The following is a 15,557-nucleotide window of genomic DNA, read 5'->3' as shown; positions in this document are numbered from 1 at the left end:
CAAAACTCATAAATAATTTAATAAACACACTCTGTGCCCTTTCAGGATCATCCTCACTACACTCTTCCAGCCATCACACATTCTAAACCTCATCCACAAATGAGTCCTGGCTGAACCTCTTGTAGGGCCTTGGGTAGGTTACATTAGGATCAGCCTTTGGTATATGAGACCTGGCTGAACCTCTTGTAGGGCCTTGGGTAGGTTACTTTAGGATCAGCCTTTGGTATATGAGTCCTGGCTGAACCTCTTGTAGGGCCTTGGGTAGGTTACTTTAGGATCAGCCTTTGGTATATGAGTCCTGACTGAACCTCTTGTAGGGCCTTGGGTCGGTTACTTTAGGATCAGCCTTTGGTATATGAGTCCTGACTGAACCTCTTGTAGGGCCTTGGGTAGGTTACTTTAGGATCAGCCTTTGGTATATGAGTCCTGACTGAACCTCTTGTAGGGCCTTGGGTAGGTTACTTTAGGATCAGCCTTTGGTATATGAGTCCTGACTGAACCTCTTGTAGGGCCTTGGGTAGGTTACTTTAGGATCAGCCTTTGGTATATGAGTCCTGGCTGAACTTCTTGTAGGGCCTTGGGTAGGTTGCTTTAGGATCAGCCTTTGGTATATGAGTCCTGACTGAACCTCTTGTAGGGCCTTGGGTAGATTACTTTAGGATCAGCCTTTGGTATATGAGTCCTGGCTGAACTTCTTGTAGGGCCTTGGGTAGGTTACTTTAGGATCAGCCTTTGGTATATGAGTCCTGACTGAACCTCTTGTAGGGCCTTGGGTAGGTTACTTTAGGATCAGTCTTTGGTATATGAGTCCTGACTGAACCTCTTGTAGGGCCTTGGGTAGGTTACTTTAGGATCAGTCTTTGGTATATGAGTCCTGACTGAACCTCTTGTAGGGCCTTGGGTAGGTTACTTTAGGATCAGTCTTTGGTATATGAGTCCTGACTGAACTTCTTGTAGGGTCTTGGGTAGGTTACTTTAGGATCAGCCTTTGGTATATGTGTCCTGGCTGAACCCCTTGTATTGACCCCAAATATATATTTTTTTGTGAAGGAATATTGTGAAACATGATCATTCCACTATTAATGCAGATATTACCGTGATTTTCTTAATTTGTTTAAATTCAATTCTAATTGTAGCTCCTTTAACTTAGACCCAAAATGTATTTGCTATAATGTGTGTCTGAGGACGTATGACTTGACCTTCGCCTCCCCAGCCTGTTGGGGAGTTGCAAAGATGAGACAAGATTGAAATTGAGGAGAAAAAACGGGGGTAAAATTATATTTATATAAAAAAAAGGATATTAAAAAAAGGTTGCATCCCAACGTGGCAATAAACAGCAGGCAAAGTGACCGTGTCACAATGAACTGTAACATTTTACCATTGGAACGCTTGATGTAATTAAATCAGACGTTTTACCATTGAAACGCGTGATGTAATTAAATCAGACGTTTTACCATTGAAACACTTGATGTAATTAAATCAAACGTTTTACCATTGGAACGCGTGATGTAATTATTTTTTTCGGATATAAAGACTACGCTGTATCAACAAAAAACGGATTGCAACTTGCAAAACATCCGGGAAGAAAATTACAGACGGAGGCGCAACAAATTCCAACGTTGTTCGACATTTGAAGCTGCACAAAGAACGGTAAGTCGTGGCTAATATAGCCGACAGCTATACAATATTTATTTTGCTAGTATAGCATGTAGGCTAACGTAACATTAAATCAATGAGCCTCCACACAGTCAGTCAGTGCGGGAACGTGATCATTGCACCCAAGATTGAGCTACAACTGGCCAGGCTGTTGGTAGTCTAAATCCTGACTGATGTTACTGCTGTTCCTAAAACCATTGACATACGTTAGCCAACTGTAACCACACACAGAGAGGGTGTGTGTGTTAAGGTTGGGCGATTGTGTACAAGCCTACATCGCCCGATTGCGCCCCATAGCTTGTCTTGACTTGAGTGCTGAGACTTGAGACTTACTTGTGACTTGTAAAACAATGACTTGGTCCCACCTCTGGTATATACTGTATTCTATCCTATTCTACTGTATCTGTCTATGTATTACTCATCTCATATGTATATACTGTATTCTATACTATCTACTGTATCTTAGTCTATGCCGCTCTGAAATCACTCATCCAAATATTTATATATTCTTAATTTCATTCCTTTAGATTGTGTGTATTGTTAGATATTACTTGTTAGATATTACTGGACTGTTGGAGCTAGAAACACAAGCATTTTGCTACACCCGCAATAACATCTGCTAAACAAGTGTATGTGACAAATACAATGTGATTTGATGTATAGAGGTCTGGTGTTGGAGATCATTCTACACTCTGTGGATCTCCTGCATATATTTTCTGATGTTTAATCAGACCACATGAATGAGAGTATCTCTTGTCACATTGATCACAGCTATAAGGCTTTTCCTGTGTGGCTAAGTTCAAGTTGGGTACTGAGGTCCGTAACCTCTTAGCTGAAAGTCAAAGGCTGGAGGGCGGTAAAAAAGTTTTTTGGGGGGTAACGATTCTCAGCCGTTTTTGCTTTTCTTTTCAGTTTTTCCTTTTTTGGAAGAGGGCAGGAGTGGAGATGGCGCAAAATTCTTCAAATAGGTCGGTCCCTGGGATCGGACTGGCGAATACGGTTCGCTTTGCATGGAAGGACAAGGAGATGGAGCCATTCGGACGTGAAACTTTTGGAAGGACTATCTTGATGTGGATCCTTAAACTGACGGGGAAGGATGTGTTTTGCCTCCAAGGTCACCCGTTGGAGGGAACTTATGATGTGGCTTTACACACAGAAGAAAAACACGACGAGATCCTGAAAAAGGTGAGAGAAGTGGGAGGTGCGAGGCCGATGTGTCACTACGAAGTAACCAGCTTGGCAAAAAACAGCAAAAACAATTTCAGGATTGTAACTGTGAACATTTATAACCCGTACGTCAAGGACGAGGAGGTGAGGGCCTTTCTGGGGAGATACATGGATGACATCTCCTCAGCAAGGCACCTCAAGGACTCCCTGGGTTTTTGGAACGGGAGGAGAGACTTCCAGGCCCTCCTCAGGGAGGACCCAAAGGGACTGGGCGGCTACCTTCATCCTCCAGCTCTGTTCTCCCTGGGGGCTGACAGGGGGACATTGTTTTATGCACGTCAGCCCCCGTTTTGCAGGCGTTGTATGGCCTACGGCCACATCCTAGCCTCGTGCAGCACAAGAAAGTGCAGATTTTGTGGATCTGGGGAGCACAAGGCGAAGGACTGTGACGATTTCAAGGCATGCCACGGGTGTGGCTCGTCAGCACACCTGGGGCAGGAATGCCCAGCTCGTCAGAGATCATACGTGTCTGCGGCTGGGGGAGGAGCAGGAGCGGGGGATGGGGGAAGAAGGGGTGGAGGCCCAGACCAAGAACCGAACACAGGCCCAGAGGGGACGGCCTCACGGAAGGAGGAAGAGCAAAGTGCGGCAGCAGGAGGAGAGGGGGACAGAGAAGGCACAGGAGCAGCAGAACCAGGAGGAGAGGAGGGAAAAGAGGTGGAAGGAAGCAAGGGAGTGGAGGAGCCAGAGAGGGCAGCAATGGAGGGAGAGGTGGTGGAGAAGGAGTCGGTGGCAGGACCAGTGGAGGAGGGGGGAGAGGGGGAGAGGGAGTGGGGGGACAGCAGAATGTTGAGCGCCCTCGTGGAAGAGATGGGGGGAATGATGGAGGAGCTTGCGGGGAGGGGGGGTGGTGTCTCCCTGTTACCGCCATCGCCAAAGAAGAGAGGGAAGAGGTAGGGGCTCTCGACGGACAGCGAGAGGGAAGGGGGTATGGGGGGGGGGAGAGGGGGTGGTGTCTCCCTGTTACCGCCATCGCCAAAGAAGAGAGGGAAGAGGTAGGGGCTCTCGACGGACAGCGAGAGGGAAGGGGGTATGGGGGGGGAGGGGGGGTGGTGTCTCCCTGTTACCGCCATCGCCAAAGAAGAGAGGGAAGAGGTAGGGGCTCTCGACGGACAGCGAGAGGGAAGGGGGTATGGGGGGGAGGGGGGGTGGTGTCTCCCTGTTACCGCCATCGCCAAAGAAGAGAGGGAAGAGGTAGGGGCTCTCGACGGACAGCGAGAGGGAAGGGGGTATGGGGGGGGGAGGGGGGGTGTCTCCCTGTTACCGCCATCGCCAAAGAAGAGAGGGAAGGGGGTATGGGGGGGGAGGGGGTGGCCAAGCGAGTGATGGGGGCGGGAGAAACTTCTGTGTCCTCGCTGGCTTCCCCAGCCCCTCAACTCCTGGTGGAGCTTGATACACCAAGCATCGCTCAGAGCTGGTCAACTGAGCGGGGGTCGCAGTTCCTGTTTGGGGACACGGGCTCCCCTACTCTCTACCCAACCAGATACGGGGCTGGGGAAGTGGAGGAGTTTGGTGGTCAACCCAGGATGCAGAGCACTCAGGTGCCAAACACCCTTCCTGCATCCTGGGTTGGTGAGATGGAGGAAGACGGGGGGACGTCGGGAGGAGAGACGGCATCCCTGCCGGTGGAGATGGAGCAGGGGAGCATTGGGTGAGACTCCTGGGGGGGGGGTAGTAGTTGGGTGATTGTTGTTTTTGATTTTATAATTGTTTTCATGGAGCCTACTGTAACTTTTGTTAGTTTAAATGGAAGCGTTTAAGGGATTTTGTTAAGAGGAGGAAGGTTTTTAGTTATTTATAGGGTGTGGGTTTTGACTTTTGTTTTTTAAAGGAGGTTCACCTGAGGGATGGAGGAGATGTTAATAGATTTTTGAGGGAGTGGGACATGGGGAGTCGGTTTGGGGTATAGGGGGGAGGGATGGAGGGGATGTTAATAGATTTAGGAGGGAGTGGGACATGGGGAGTCGGTTTGGGGTATAGGGGGGAGGGATGGAGGGGATGTTAATAGATTTATGAGGGAGTGGGACATGGGGAGTCAGTTTGGGGTATAGGGGGGAGGGATGGAGGGGATGTTAATAGATTTAGGAGGGAGTGGGACATGGGGAGTCAGTTTGGGGTATAGGGGGGAGGGATGGAGGGGATGTTAATAGATTTAGGAGGGAGTGGGACATGGGGAGTCAGTTTGGGGTATAGGGGGGAGGGATGGAGGGGATGTTAATAGATTTAGGAGGGAGTGGGACAAGGGGAGTCAGTTTGGGGTATAGGGGGGAGGGATGGAGGAGATGTTAATAGATTTAGGAGGGAGTGGGACAAGGGGAGTCAGTTTGGGGTATAGGGGGGTTGCACTTATCGGGGGTAGGGATATTGTGTGGGCACAGGGAGGTAAAGGTTGAGGGTTCATTTGTGGTATTGCAGGGGAGAGTTTTGGGGGTGGATGTCACCTTAAGGGATTGCAGATATAGATTAGTGGGGGTGTACGGGCCACAGGTGGCGGCAGACAGGAAGGAGATGGTGGACTGTCTGGCGCCCCTGTGCGCCACAAATAGGCAAGTGGTGATAGGGGGGTTGTTAATATAGATTTAGGGGTAGGGGGGGATTTTAATATAGATTTAGGGGTGGGGGGGATTTTAATATAGATTTAGGGGTGGGGGGGATTTTAATATAGATTTAGGGGTGGGGGGGATTTTAAACAAAAAAAGCTAATTTACCAACATTTCTGGAAAGTGATATATAGCGTTTTGGAACTCTTCATATGTTTCCCATCTGAGATCAGAGTAGATGAGAGATGTAATGTTTGTCTCTGTTGTGTTGAAGACCAATCAAGCAGGAGAGACCAGCCTCCCCTGTACCCAGCTGTGTGTCCATGAAGAGTGACTGGTCTATGAATCGACCTATAATGTTTAGAGAGGGAGACTTTTCTACTGAACAAAGGTAAGAAGAACTCATGGGTCATGGTCAGTGAGTTAAACAACACTGTCTCTAGTCATTTCTCCTCCCATTTTCCCATTTCATTTAGTTGTTTTCATTATCCATAGGCTAATCCTTTAGTCCATTTATATAGTCCTAAAACAATATTAAACAAACACAACATTCCCTCCCTGTGTGTGTGTCTCTCTCTCTCTGTCTGTCTGTCTTTCTCTGTCTGTCTCTGTCTGTCTGTGTCTGTCTCTGTCTGTCTGTCTGTCTGCCTGTCTGTCTCTGTCTTTCTAATTTCTGTCTGTCTCTGTCTGTGTGTCTTTCTCTGTCTGTGTGTCTGTCTGTCTCTGTGTTTGTCTGTGTCTCTGTGTCTGTCTCTGTGTCTATCTCTGTATGTGTGTCTGTTTCTGTCTATGTCTGTCTGTGTGTGTCTGTGTGTCTGTCTGTGTCTGTCTGTCTGTCTGTCTCTGTGTCTGTCTCTGTGTCTGTCTCTGTCTGTCGCTGTCTGTCTCTGTCTTTCTAATTTCTGTCTGTCTCTGTCTGTGTGTCTGTCTCTCTTTCTCTGTCTGTGTGTCTGTGTGTCTGTCTGTCTGTCTGATTTCTGCATCTGTCTGTGTGTTTCTCTCTGTGTCTGTCTCTGTGTCTGTCTCCGTGTCTGTCTGTCTGTCCCTGTGTGTGTCTGTCTCTGTCTGTCTCTGTATCTGTCTCTGTCTATCTCCGTCTGTCTGTCTGTCTGATCCCGAGCTCTTCTTATGTTTCCCATCTGAGATCAGAGTAGATGAGAGATGTAATGTTTGTCTCTGTTGTGTTGAAGACCAATCAAGCAGGAGAGACCAGCCTCCCCTGTACCCAGCTGTGTGTCCATGAAGAGTGACCAGTCTATGGAACATCCTATAACCTTTAGAGAGGGAGACTTTTCTACTGAACAAAGGTAAGAAGAACTCATGGGTCATGGTCAGTGAGTTAAACAACACTGTCTCTAGTCATTTCTCCTCTCCCATTTTCACATTTCTTTTTGTTGTTTTCATAATCCATAGGCTAATCCTTTAGTCCATTTTCATAGTCCTAAAACAATATTAAACAAACACAACATTCCCTCCCTGTGTGTCTGTCTGTCTATCTGTCTCTCTGTCTGTCTGTCTGTCTGTCTCTTTGCCTGTCTCTCTGTCTGTCTCTGTCTGTCTCTGTCTGTGTCTGTCTGTGTCTGTCTGTGTGTATTTTGCTGTCTGTCTGTCTGTCTGTCTGTCTGTCTGTCTGTCTGTCTCTGTGTCTGTCTCTGTGTCTGTCTCTGTGTCTGTCTCTGTGTCTGTCTCTGTGTCTGTCTCTGTGTGTGTGTCTGTCTCTGTGTGTGTGTCTGTCTCTGTCTCTGTCTGTCTTTCTCTGTCTGTGTGTCTGTTTCTGTGTCTGTCTGTCTGTCTGTCTGTCTGTCTGTCTGTCTCTGTCTGCATGGCTGTGTGTCTGTCTGTCTGTGTGTCTTTCTCTGTCTGTCTGTGTGTCTGTGTCTCTCTGTGTCTGTCTCTGTCTGTGTGTCTGTTTCTATCTGTGTGTCTGTCTCTGTCTGTCTGTGTGTCTTTCTCTGTCTGTCTGTCTGTCTGTCTGTCTGTCTGTCTGTCTGTCTGTCTGTCTGTCTGTCTGTCTGTCTGTCTGTCTGTCTGTCTGTCTGTCTGTCTGTCTGTCTGTCTGTCTCTATGCCTGTCTGTCTGTGTCTGTCTGTGTCTGTGTGTCTTTCGCTGTCTGTGTGTCTGTCTCTGTTTGTCTGTGTCTTTCTCTGTCTGTCTGTCTCTGTCTGTCTGTGTCTCTCTGTCTTTCTAATTTCTGTCTGTCTCTGTCTGTGTGTCTTTCTCTGTCTGTTTGTCTTTCGCTGTCTATGTGTCTGTCTCTGTCCGTCTGTGTGTCTGTCTATCTGTCTCTGTGTCTGTCTCTGTGGCTGTCTCTGTGGCTGTCTGTATCTCTGTCTGTCCCTGTGTCTGTCTCTGTGTGTCTGTCTCTGTCTTTCTAATTTCTGCCTCTGTCTGTGTATTTCTCTTTGTGTTTCTCTCTGTGTCTGTCTCTGTGTCTGTCTGTGTGTTACGAATCCCTTTGGCCCTGCAGTCTAGGGGGGATGGCAACGAGACCCGTAACAGTGAGAACAAATAACCACAGACAACTACAATCTACCGTCAAACTCTATTGGTTTATTTCTAAACACACGGTAAAGGGGTGTGAGAAGAGGGGCTGAGCTGGACCCAAGGAAAGAAACAATAATCCCAAAACACCCCTAAACTAGACTAGCCTATTTCAATAACTAGCTAACTAACCAAAATACAGTGGGTGGTCCGCCCAGTTCTAACTAGGGTATTTAGACAACAATTTACCTACGGGTAGTGTATGCCCAAGGGCGACTTGTCTTGGTACCCTTTTTCCCACCATCAAACAAACAGTCAACAAAACAATACTCACAAGTCCTGTGTGGCTCAGTTGGTAGAGCATGGTGTTTGCAACGCCAGGGTTGTGGGTTCGATTTCCAATAGGGGACCATTATGGGAAAAAATGTATGAAATCTATGTATTCACTACTGTAAGTCGCTCTGGATAAGAGCGTCTGCTAAATGACTAAAAATGAAAAAATGTAAATGTAGGTACCGGACCACTGTGACATGTATGAGCAAAACAAATGAGCGATCTGCACACAGAGAGATCGAGCTCAAGAGAAAACCACTGACTGGGGTTTTAAACCAGGGAAAGGGATGTGATAGGGTAAAGGAGCAGGTGTCTTCTGATTACTGACTGATTGGGGAATGATGATTGCCACCTGTGAGGGGAGAAGGAGAGAAAAGAAACACACATACAGGATACACACTACCTGTATCTGTAACACTATCTGTCTCTATCTTACTAATTTCTGTCTTTCTCTGTCTGTCTGTGTTTCTGTCTATGTGTCTGTCTCTGTGTCTGTCTCTGTCTGTCTTTCTAATTTCTGTGTGTCTTTCTCTGTCTGTATGTATCTGTCTGTCTTTGTCTGTCTCTGACTGTCTGTCCTGCTTTCTGTCTGTCTGTCTGTCTGTCTGTGTCTGTCTCTGACTGTCTGTCCCGCTTTCTGTCTGTCTGTCTCTCTTTGTCTGTCTGTGTTTGTCTCCGTCTGTCTGTCTCTGTCTATCTCTGTTTGTCTGTCCCGCTTTCTGTCTGTGTCTCTGTTTGTCTGTCTGTCTGTGTCTCTGTCTGTCTCTTTCTGTCTGTCTCTCTTTGTCTGTATGTGTCTGTCTGTGTTTGTTTCTGTCTGTCTGTCTCTGTCTGTCTCTGACTGTCTGTTCCGCTTTCTGTCTGTGTCTCTGTCTGTCTGTTTGTCTGTCTCTGACTTTCTGTCCCGCTTTCTGTCTATGTCTGTCTGTTTGTCTGTCCGTACTCACTCACTCCCTGGATGAGGAGATGTAATCTCATGTTTTGTCCACAGAAACCAACAGGAGAGATCAGAGTCAGAGATTCTCAGTGGTCAGTCTTCCCAGAGTCATCAAACAGACCTGGCCTCCATATTCAGTGTATGTGGTCCTGTTATGAACATTTGTTTTTGTTTACCTCAAGTAAAGTTGATCTGTCAATCATTCATTAATGTGTTAATGAGAAAGCATTTCTTCTCTTGCTTAACTTATTTACTTTATTTATTTTAGTTGCTTGAAGAGAAAATGATGACATTTGTGAAGAACGAGCTGAAGATTTTCAAGAGGATTCTTAGTCCTGAACTCCCAGAAGGCTTTGAGAGTCAGAAGCAGGATGAGGAAGTGGTGGATGCTGAAGATGAGAAGCAGGAGAGCAGTGCCAGAGAGGGGGCTCTGAAGATCACACTGCACATCCTGAGGAAAATGAACCAGAAGGAGCTCGCTGACATACTGGAGAACTGTAAGATCTGTCTGCCTCATGTTGAATGCTGTTTTATAACATTTAAAAGCTGTAGCTAAAGTACAGCTAAAGTAGCTGTGTAACTCAATGATATTGTAGCAGCCTTAACACAACACCTAGTGACCTCATCAAGTAGCAGCAGGGATGTGTTGTGGTGATTAATTTAGAGAGAGAGAGAGAGAGAGAGAGAGAGGAGAGCAAGAGGAGAGCCAGAGGAGAGAGGAGAGCCAGAGGAGAGAGGAGAGCCACAGAGAGAGCCACAGGGAGAGCCACAGAGAGAGAGACAGAGAGAGAGAGACACAGGAAAACCTGGCTCCCTGTAGAGGAAAGGCTGTGCAACCACTGCACAACAGTAGAACCTGAGACGGAGCTGCATTTCCTGACAAAATGTAAAAAATATAATACAATTAGAGAGTGTAATTTCCCCAAATTTGAAACCCTTATTCAAGGTTTCAAAGACTTCTCTGATGAGAGTAGGCTACCCGTCCTGTTGGGGGAGGACGCAGAGAGCTGTGGGTTGGCAGCGCACTACATTGCTGCCTGCCATAAGTTGAGGGACAGTGTCTGACAGACCAACCAACCAATCCCATTGACAATTTTGATTCTTACTATTTTCATATTGTAAGGTTGGCAATATGTACATTGCTCCGTCATGCCAATAAAGCGAATTGAATTGAGAGACAGAGGAGAGACAGAGAGAGAGAGACAACATTAATAATACCAATAATAATATAATCAGTCACACCAGTCTGTAATGCATTATGAAAACATTTACACATTTATACAGTCAGATAAGAGAATAAGTGATTATAATTTAAAATGTTATAACAGTCCTATAATACTGTAGTTATTAAAACAGACGTAATATTAATATCCTCTGTGTTATTTCTAGATTCAGATGAGCTTGCTGTGATTTGCCAACGTGAACTCAAATCTAATCTAAAGAAGAAGTTTCAATGTGTATTTGAGGGGATCGCTAAACAAGGAAACCCAACACTTCTCAATAAGATCTACACAGAGCTCTACATCACAGAGGGTGGAACAGGAGAGGTCAATAATGAACATGAGCTGAGACAGATTGAGACAACAACCAGGAAACAAGCAAGACCAGAGACTGCAGTCAAATGTAACGACATCTTCAAACCCTTAACCGGACAAGACAAACGTATCAGAACTGTGCTGACAAAGGGAGTCGCTGGCATTGGAAAAACAGTCTCTGTGCAGAAGTTCATTCTGGACTGGGCTGAAGGAAAAGCAAATCAGGATGTTCAATTTGTGTTTTCATTCCCTTTCCGGGAGCTGAATTTGATGAAAGAGGACAAACACACTTTCATTGAACTTCTCAATCACTTCTCAATGGAAACCAAACAATCAGGAATCTCCATCTACAACAAGTACAAAGTTCTGTTCATCTTTGATGGTCTGGATGAGTGCCGACTGCCCCTAGACTTCCAGAATAACAAGATCTGTTGGGACGTCACAAAGTCAACCTCAGTGGATGTTCTGCTGACAAATCTCATCAAGGGAAATCTGCTTCCCTCTGCTCTCCTCTGGATAACTACCCGACCTGCAGCAGCCAATAGGATCCCTTCAGAGTGTGTTGACCAGGTGACAGAGGTACGAGGGTTCAATGACCCACAGAAGGAGGAGTACTTCAGGAAGAGATTCAGGGATGAGGACCTGGCCAACAGAATCATCTCACACATAAAGACATCAAGGAGCCTCCACATCATGTGCCACATTCCAGTCTTCTGTTGGATTTCTGCAACAGTCCTTGAACACATGCTGAAACATAAGAGAGAAGAGATGCCCAAGACTCTGACTGAGATGTACACACACCTTGTGGTGTTTCATACCAAACAGAAAAATGAAAAGTATCTTGGGAAAGAAGAGACAGGTCCACACTTGAATAATGAGAGCATTCTGTCACTGGGAAAACTGGCTTTTCAACAGCTAGTGAAGGGCAATCTGATTTTCTATGAAGAAGACCTGAAAGAGGCTGGCATTGATGTCAATGAAGCCTCAGTGTACTCAGGATTGTGCACACAGATCTTTAAAGAGGAATGTGGGCTGTACCAAGACAAGGTGTACTGCTTTGTTCATCTGAGCATTCAGGAGTTTCTGGCTGCTGTGTATGTGTTCCTCTCATTCATCAACAACAATGAGAATCTAATGGACCAACCACAATCAACGTCCAGGAACGTTTTTGCGCTGTTCAGAGACATACCTGAAGTTACTGTCTACAAGAGTGCTGTGGATAAAGCCTTACAAAGTGAGACAGGAAACCTGGACCTGTTCCTCCGCTTCCTTCTGGGACTCTCACTGGAGTCCAATCAGAAGCACTTACGAGGTCTACTGACAAAGACAAGAAGCAGCTCACAGAGCCATGAAGAAACAGTCAAGTACATCAAGGAGAAGATCAGGGAGAATCTTTCTCCAGAGAGGTGCATCAATCTGTTCCACTGTCTGAATGAACTGAATGACCATTCTCTAGTGGAGGAGATCCAAAGCTACCTGAGATCAGGAAGTCTCTCAGAACCCAACCTGTCACCTGCACAGTGGTCAGCTCTGGTCTTTGTGTTGCTGACTTCAGAAAAGGAGCTGGATGTGTTTGACATGAAGAAATACTCCAGATCAGAGGAAGGTCTTCTGAGGCTGCTGCCAGTGGTCAAAGCCTCCAGAGCTGTTCTGTGAGTACATAAAATGACATTTAAGAACTAATCATCAGGAAGCAATATTCTGTTTAGATAAAAATATGTATTATAATATGTATATAATATTATATTGAAAAACATATTGAATGAATGCATTGATTTTCACATTAGTATACCATTATGACCATACAATTCTAGGAGACAGAAGAAGAATCTATATGTTGTTTGAGAGAATAAACCAAATGCATCTGCCATTGTCCTTCTACACTACTTGTTAAATGAACAGTGTGTTTGGGAAGTCATGATGATCTCTTTGTCAGGCTGTCAGGCTGTGGAGTCACAGAGGAAGGCTGTGCTTCTCTGGTCTCAGCTCTGTGGTCTAACCCCTCACACCTGAGAGAGCTGGACCTGAGTAACAATGACCTGAAGGATTCAGGAGTGAAGCTGCTCTCTGCTGTACTGGGGAATCCCAACTGTAAACTGGAGACTCTGAGGTCAGTATTCCTGTAGTTGGTCAACAAGTGATAACTGTTCACCAGATCCACATGTGTTTACCAGACACACATAGTCCACACCATATGTGTTTGGACAGTGAAGCTTACAGTTTTAAATGTGGTGCTATGCTCCAGCATTTTGGATTTGAGATGGAATGTTTGATATTAGGTGACAGTACAGAATGTCACCTTTTATTTGAGGTTAAAGGTGAGAGGTTAGCATGTTTTGTTGTAGCCTCTGTTATTGGTAATGGTGAGAGGTTAGCATGTTTTGTTGTAGCCTCTGTTATTGGTAATGGTGAGAGGTTAGCATGTTTTGTTGTAGTCTCTGTTATTGGTAATGGTGAGAGGTTAGCATGTTTTGTTGTAGCCTCTGTTATTGGTAATGGTGAGAGGTTAGTATGTTTTGTTGTAGCCTCTGTTATTGGTAATGGTGAGAGGTTAGTATGTTTTGTTGTAGCCTCTGTTAATGGTGAGAGGTTAGCATGTTTTGTTGTAGCCTCTGTTATTGGTAATGGTGAGAGGTTAGCATGTTTTGTTGTATCCTCTGTTATTGGTAATGGTGAGAGGTTAGCATGTGTTGTTGTAGCCTCTGTTATTGGTAATGGTGAGAGGTTAGCATGTTTTGTTGTAGCCTCTGTTATTGGTAATGGTGAGAGGTTAGCATGTTTTGTTGTAGCCTCTGTTATTGGTAATGGTGAGAGGTTAGCATGTTTTGTTGTAGCCTCTGTTATTGGTAATGGTGAGAGGTTAGCATGTTTTGTTGTAGCCTCTGTTATTGGTAATGGTGAGAGGTTAGCATGTTTTGTTGTAGCCTCTGTTATTGGTAATGGTGAGAGATTAGCATGTTTTGTTGTAGCCTCTAACTTTCTCACTCATTATTATTCATGATTCATTCATGATTTGTATTAATCATGTTATCATCAGGATTCATTTAGTAGTGTTTAGAAACATGTTATGTACTCACTTAGACAGAATATTAATCCAGTCATCATCCACCATTTTATTATTGGGAAAAACAAACTGCAAATGCAACCAACATGTTTACGACCAGATACTAAACTTTTGACTACTTTAATACACTATGAGTGAATTGGTCAGAAAACTTATGAATTCTTCAAATAGGGGGACTAGATACATGAAGTGCTTTTATTTTACTAAATGGTGAAACAGAAATGTATTAAAATATCCACAAATAAAAGGTGACATTATATACTGTCACCTCATATGAAACATTTGATCTGAAATCCAAAATGTTGGAGTTTAGAGCCACATTTAAAATGTTAGCTTCACTGTCAAAATAGATATGATGTGGACTGTATACTCAATACAATCTAAATCTGATACCTCACTGTCTGTCTTCTGACTGATACTGCTTTTTAAACTGGTCTGGTCAGTCTACTCAAATATTTGTACTATACATGTTTCTATCTGCAGGCAAAACGTTGATAATTTGTAATTTATAATATGATACATTCTTTTCTGAATAAATATGGAAGGTTTCAGGACACTGATATATCTGAACATGGTTCAAAAATATACTGCCACTATTTTCACCACCAAAGAATAGCAGTGTGATTTTAATATGATTTGACTCTTTGCAGGCTGTCAGGCTGTCTTGTCACAGAGGAAGGCTGTGCTTCTCTGGTCTCAGCTCTGAGGTCAAACCCCTCACACCTGAGAGAGCTGGACCTGAGCTACAATCACCCAGGAGACTCAGGAGTCAGACTGCTCTCTGCTGGACTGGAGGATCCACACTGCAGACTGGAGAAACTCAAGTATGTAGAGGGTTTATGTCAATGTTCATATCAGACATGTTTGACTTTTCAGGCTAGTTAAGACAAACATTCTGACCACCACTTGGACAAAGTTATATGGTGTGTGTGTGTGTGTGTGTGTGTGTGTGTGTGTGTGTGTGTGTGTGTGTGTGTGTGTGTGTGTGTGTGTGTGTGTGTGTGTGTGTATATGTGTGTGTGTGTGTGTGTGTGTGTGTGAGTTCAGGTGTATCCCTCAATGACTGTCTGTTCTTCTGCTTACCGCTACAGTGTGGAACATGGTGGAGAGAACAGAATGAAACCTGGGCTTAGAAAATGTGAGTGTTGACTGCTGTGAAGAATATGACTAAGAATAAGTCTTAATTCAAGTTAAGTCAAAGACCACCATCATTACTGACTTGGTCATAATAAATATCAACTATAGTTCTACAGAAGCACAAATCAGGGACACCAACGTTTACAAAGAGTTGATATGACAATGTGTGTGTGTGTGTGTGTGTGTGTGTGTGTGTGTGTGTGTGTGTAATTAATGTGAATAAGTGTGTTTTATCTTACCATACAGTATAATATATGATCATTCAACAAGTCTCAAGTTACCTTAACTTCTCCTTTTGATACCTAGAAACATCTACATTAAATGAATTAGTGAAAAGTGAGTTAACATTCTAATGTGAATGATGATGATTTCTAATATTGTGTCTGGTTTCATCCATCAGATGTCTGTGATCTCACACTGGACCTAAACACAGTAGACAGACTCCTCTCTCTGTCTGAGGAGAACAGAAAGGTAACACATAGGAGAGAGAAGCAGCCGTATCCTGATCACCCAGAGAGATTTGAGGGCTATAGACAGGTGCTGTGTAGAGAGGGTCTGACTGGGCGCTGTTACTGGGAGGTAGAGTGGAGTGGGAGCAGGACTGTTATAGGAGTGACACATAAAGGAATCAGCAGGAGAGGAAGGGT

At 44.8% G+C, this 15,557-nt stretch overlaps 1 long non-coding RNA gene across 1 annotated transcript; it reads left to right on the top strand.

Moving 5' to 3' along the window:
* Nucleotides 1-5,711: 5,711 nt before the first annotated feature.
* LOC115186754 (uncharacterized) lies at nt 5,712-6,729 on the top strand. Its single transcript, XR_003875877.1, has 2 exons — nt 5,712-5,814; nt 6,614-6,729. It is a non-coding gene; the product is annotated as an uncharacterized LOC115186754 (long non-coding RNA).
* Nucleotides 6,730-15,557: the final 8,828 nt, after the last annotated feature.

The sequence above is a fragment of the Salmo trutta genome, unplaced genomic scaffold, assembly GCF_901001165.1.
Source record: "Salmo trutta unplaced genomic scaffold, fSalTru1.1, whole genome shotgun sequence".
Classification (NCBI taxonomy): Eukaryota; Metazoa; Chordata; class Actinopteri; order Salmoniformes; family Salmonidae; genus Salmo; species Salmo trutta.
This window is presented reverse-complemented; position numbering and strand designations above follow the sequence as displayed.